Source organism: Mus caroli, unplaced genomic scaffold (genome assembly GCF_978045245.1).
Source record: "Mus caroli unplaced genomic scaffold, Mus_caroli_1 scaffold_11, whole genome shotgun sequence".
Lineage (NCBI taxonomy): Eukaryota > Metazoa > Chordata > Mammalia > Rodentia > Muridae > Mus > Mus caroli.
In genome coordinates, this window is record NW_028227266.1 from 15740270 (window position 1) to 15746103 (window position 5834).

The following is a 5834-nucleotide window of genomic DNA, read 5'->3' on the forward strand; positions in this document are numbered from 1 at the left end:
CCCTCAGCCTTGAAGCAGGCTAATCCAGACTTAGACCTTGCTTACCAAGAATGGACTGGCGGGGGGGGGGGGGGGTGGGTGTTGGGCCTTCCCCCTTATAAGCACCCTCTCTTAGTAAACTTGTGGGCTTTGAACAGGAACGTTGTCTTGGTCTCCATTAATTTCTCTCAAAGTCTAAGTCTCTTTCAGCCCCAGCCTGCCTCCCAGGTATACCCAGTTCATGTAGGGAACGGACTAACATACAACAGATTGGCGCCTGAACAGCAACAAAGGGGAGACATTGACAATGGTGGGAAAACACTGAGGGAATTGCTGTCTTGTATGGAGCTCCAAGAGAAGGAAAGAATCACAGGATCGTATCGGGCATGGTGAGCAGCAGGTATTTATGCTAGTGCTGGCTTTAAACTTCATTTTTTAAAAGTGTTGCTGGAGGTGCGGTAGGATACGGACTAAGTTGGAACATTGCTGGCCTGGCACTGGGTCCACTTAGGGTTTGGCAGCAAAGGATTAGAAACTTTTAATCAGGTGGTTGTCTGCAGCTTTCAAAAGCTGTTTCAGGCAAGAGGAATAGGGTTTAAAATAATGAAACAGGCGGTTGTTCAGAGTTGAGAACTGCATCAGGCTAGAGGAATAGGGTTTAAAATAATAAAATAATAAAATAAAATAAAATAAAATAAAATAAAATAAAATAAAATAAAATAAATAGAGGAAAATGGATTTTGAAACTCTCCCAGAGACAGAGAGAAAATCGGGGCATGCCCTGCTTTATTCTCTGTGGCTATACAGCAGAACTTCTCTGCCCTCTTTGTGTTGTCTAATGTCTGGTGCACTGGTTCATTTATGTGTTGATTCATGTGCGTTTTGTCTCGTTGTCTGAATTACTAAATGTTCTGTGTTTCATGTTGGAAAATAAAAATTGCTAAGACTTTATCTGCTGGTTCCACAAAGACTGAGAGTGGCCACACTTTGGCCAGGGATCAGGCACAGCAGAAAGGGAGTCTGCAGCTTCTTAGTTTTGGGGAAAAAAAGCTGATTGTTGATATTTTCCTAGAAAATTCTCTGCAATCGTGATTATTGTGTTTAGCAAATGGCAAAGTGCTTTTTATCTTATAATTATAGCTAGAAAAAGTAAAATTCTTTGATTGTTCTAAATTTATAAGACTCATGTAGCTGCTGCATTTGGTTTATTACTGGTCTTAAAGGTGTAACATTGGTAGCAAGACAGCTTTCAATTGGTGGCTTAGGTTTGGAGTCTTTCCAACACATGGCATAAAGCAGGCCAAAAAATTAGGCCTCTAAGGATACTTCTAGTGAGATAATATTTAATGTGATTCTTATCCTAAAAGGTCGACTTAAAGATAAGATTTAAAATGATGTCTCTTTAATGGAGCATTAAAATTTGCACTGTCATGCATTCATAGGTATAAATTGTCAGCCAAACTTCGTAACATGATAGTAATGCTTCTAATATTGATTTTAAAGATGATAAATTGTTTTGAAATTTGGTTTTGCTTTCCCAAGGTTGTGGATATTATCCTAACTTTGCAAAAGAAACTTGAAATTTTTGGTTAAAACTGCCAGGGTTCCACTGACTGCAGCTTGCAGTTTGATTGCAAATTTAAGATTTTCTACTCACCCATATTTTGTTAATTACGATAAGAGTAATCCTTTTATGAGAGGACTAATACAGCTCTCTGTGGCTATACAGCCATACAAAGCTCAGAGCAGCCTCTGCATGGATTGTGTGACCTTCTTTTGTCTTGTAAACAGTGCCTAAGGAAGCTCTTGAAACTTGCCTCTCCTTGCCTCCAGGGAAATTTTCTTTTAGCTAAAAGAACACTGTTGCAGATCTATCCAGATGTTGTTCTAAATAAAGTTCAATTTCAAAATTTATAAAAGGTCAACCAGACTGTGGAACTTATAAAGGCATTATAATCTGGCTTGCCTACTTCATGTAAAGTTATTATAGGTTTAAAGGTTTGTTTTTTCATTTGCATTCTGATAATCGTAAAGGGTTTGGGTTTGCTTCTAGTGAACTGGTGATTACTGGAAAAATTTGCCTCTAGGTTTGGATAATATAGCTTTACATTATGTAAGAAAAATTTTTATTGTCTCTGCTTCTATACAAGAAGCTAAGAGTTTGAATCTTTCAGTGTATATTGTTTCCTAAGTGGAAAGTATTTTATTAGCTAGTGCCTCACAAGGGAAGTTTACTTCAAATCTTTGCTCTCACACAATGAGCTTTAAAGTTCTGGCGAGTATCTGTTGCTCCAGAAAAGATTCAGAGGCAATATCTTTATAATATTTAGGGTTTTAGTTATACTAAAAAAAATGTGGTACAGAAAATCTAAGAACGAAAAATTGATTTGTTTCAACATTTTATTTTCAAAAGCATCCAGGAGATGTTAATTGGCTAAGACCTCACCTTAAACTCACCACAGGAGAATGTAAGCCCTTGTTACATGCTATCAAGTGAGATGCATATTAACTGCTGAGAAACAAAAAGGCTTTACAGAAAGTAGAAAAAACTTCTGTGATCAATTGTTTTCAATTATAATCAACGGTAATTAAATATTAGCTGCTTATTTTAGTTAGGGTTATTAAATGTGCCCACAGCAATTCTTTGGCAAGAGAACACATTATTGTAACATCATCTATATTCACCTCCCGGCCTACTGTTGGCCTATGCGGAGGGCCGGCTGGTAGGGCAGGCTGGTAGGGCCGTCCGGCTGCTGGCTGCTCTGGGGTGGGGCTGTGAGGTACACAGCTTTCACTGAGCAGTGACAGCGCTAGAGGGGAAAAAAATAAAATAAAATAAAAAGATGGGCGCCTTTGTAGTGGACTCAGGGGCAGGCCTGAAGTGCCGATCACGCATGCCATTGCCCCCATTGGCATCTGCCTGTCCCTGCCAGGGGTGGCCGTATTTCTCCTGCTGGGGCTTGGGGTGCTCCACCAGTACCCGGGCTTCCTGGCCGGTCGCTTCAGCCTCTTTTGGGCGAGGCCGAGGTGGTGTTCACCTCAAAGCAAAGTTTTGATATTCTATTAAGGCTGCTGTGGTGCTAATAAAGAATTGTAAGATAAATTCGTATATTTTAGAAAACCTATAACAAAAAAGGTGTCTTAAGAACCTGACGAAGTGTCTGCCCATATTATATTAAAACTAACTACAACAGTCAAGTATTTGAGATGTTTAGTCAACAATTTAATACTTCTCAAAGACAAGGTATTAAACTATAGCTTCTTAAATAACAAAGAAGGGGAGGAATCATATCCCCATGCACATTATTTAAATCATATTTTTATTTTAAGAATTTTGAAATTTGGATGTCAAAGAACTTAAGAAATGCCTTATAGTATGTAGGTGCTGGGATTAAAAGTGTGTGCCACCACACCTGGCATGTTTGAATTTTTATGGTAACTGGAAACTTGAACAAATACAATTTTATTCATATATACAGAATATATTCATAAAAATAGTATTGGATCCAGAATAAAATATACCATGGAAAAAATAAAGGATATCTAGTTTGTAAAGAAACTTAAAAAGGATATGTGAAGGTTATTAGAGCATAGGTATATTTTATGTATGCAATACTATGAAGTGTGGGAGGAAACTCATTTCTGTTCAATTTGTCTACAGTGTCAGAGAATCAAATGTTCAAAACTCTCCACAATTGGTAGTACTGGTCTTTAAGGATATAAACTCAGGGGTTTAGACTAATAGTCATGTAGTTGGTATAATGAGGAGCTTTGAACATAAAGCCTCCTGAGATTAAGAGATAAAGCATTCAGCTGTGACCTACTCAACAGCGTTTCAAAAATCTTTAAACATTGTGTTCACCATTCAGAGATAATTTATCTTTAACCAGCATCCTCTTTTTTACTGGAGTATATTTGCATTTTAAGTGAGATTTCTTCCATTTGCAAAATGCAGGTGAGATTTTTTTTTTCATTCTGGATAACAGATGAGATATAAACACTCCACCCTAATTTGTAAAAATGAAGGAAGAATTATATAACATTATTATCATAGTGAATCAGAAGAGCATGCATAAAATGATTGGAAAATATTCCACATAATTGTCCTCCCATGATCAACATAGGACAGAATCATTACCATGAACTTTTATACTGAAACTAAATCTGGTTTATTATTTAATTGTCATCCTGTTGTGATGTCAGGTGCCATTTTATTCAAGCAAAAAAGCTCTTTTCTCAAATACAGTGACATTTCATATTTATTCAGGCCCTTGTAATCATTCTTGTATTGATAGTAGAAATAAATTCACTGTGAGTATTATTTAGTAGACAGCCATAGCTACATAGGACATCCTAGATGGTATTGCTTTCAAACTAATTTCCTCACTTTCCATTGCTAAAATGGAAATATAAGGCTAAATTCGAAATCCTAAGGCATATATAAGGTCCTTTTCTAACAAATATCATTTTATAATTCTACTTCTGTTTCCTGTATTTCAATAACTTCTTAATCCCTTTCCTTAAGATTCATGTGTAAAATGGAAGTTGAAAACAAATCAGTTGTTTTTGATATTTTTCTTCATGGACTTACAGATGATACAGAGTTGCAGCCCTTTATCTTTGGCCTTTTTCTATGCATGTATTTGATCACCATCTTTGGAAATCTTCTTATAATGTTGGCCATCATTTGTGACTCTCACCTCCACACACCCATGTACTTCTTTCTCTCTCATCTGGCTTTTAATGACATGTATTTAATCAGCATTACAGTCCCAAAGATGTTGGTGAATATACAAACACAGGATCAGAGGATCACTTTTGCTGGCTGCCTCAGCCAGGGATGCTTCGTTGCTGTTTGTACCATCTTTGAATGTTTTCTCCTTGGAGTGATGGCCTATGACCGCTTCATAGCCATTTGTTATCCTCTAAGATACACAGTCCTCATGAATCCCTGCTTCTGTGTTATTCTGGTTCTTATCTCTCTATTCTTTAGTATTGCAAATGGTCTGCTGCATAGTCTGATGGTGCTGCACTTGTCCTTCTGCACAGACCTGGAAATCCTCCACTTCTTCTGTGAAATTGCACAAATTCTCAAGCTTGCCTGTTCTGACAACCTCATCAACAACATCCTGATATTTGTTACAGCTTCTATTTTTGCTGGTGTTCCTCTATGTGGAATCATCTTTTCTTATGTTCACATTGTTTCTACAGTGTTGAAAATGCCATCATTAGAAGGAAAGTACAAAGCCTTCTCCACATGTGGGTCTCATTTATCAGTTGTTTCCTTGTACTATGGGACAGGTTTTGGTGTATACATTTCCTCAAATGTAATTGATTCACCGAAGGAAATTGCTATTGCTTCAGTGATGTATTCAATAGTTCCTCCAATGATGAATCCCTTTATCTATAGTATGAGGAACAGGAATATGAAAGAGGCACTGAAGAAGGTAATTGGTAGGAAAGCTTCTCTTCTCTGATGTGTGATGAACCTTTAGGTCAACTGTCTAGTGTAGGTCAAATTTATAGGATTTATCTTGATGCAGCTTGGTTTTTCATTTGTCTTGTTTTGATTTTACTTCCTTGAATATCACCCCAAAAATTTACTTTTTACTTAATTCTACTTTTTTCTTTTTATTTGGGTGGTTTGCCTATATGTATGTAACAATACCATGACTATGCCTAGTTCCCACACATGCCAGGAGAGGGTGTTAGATACCCTGGACCCAGAGCTGTAAATGATTGGTAGCTGCCAAGTACGGGGTTGGGATTGACTTTAGGTTCTCCTTTGGAGCAGGCACTGGTTTAAACGGAACATTTTCTCTATCCCACTGTAGTTTTGCTTTATAGAGACATAT

General features: G+C 37.3%; 1 pseudogene; it reads left to right on the forward strand.

Moving 5' to 3' along the window:
* The first annotated feature begins 4508 nt into the window (after positions 1-4508).
* LOC110301951 (olfactory receptor 7G2-like) lies at positions 4509-5463 on the forward strand (annotated as a pseudogene).
* Positions 5464-5834: the final 371 nt, after the last annotated feature.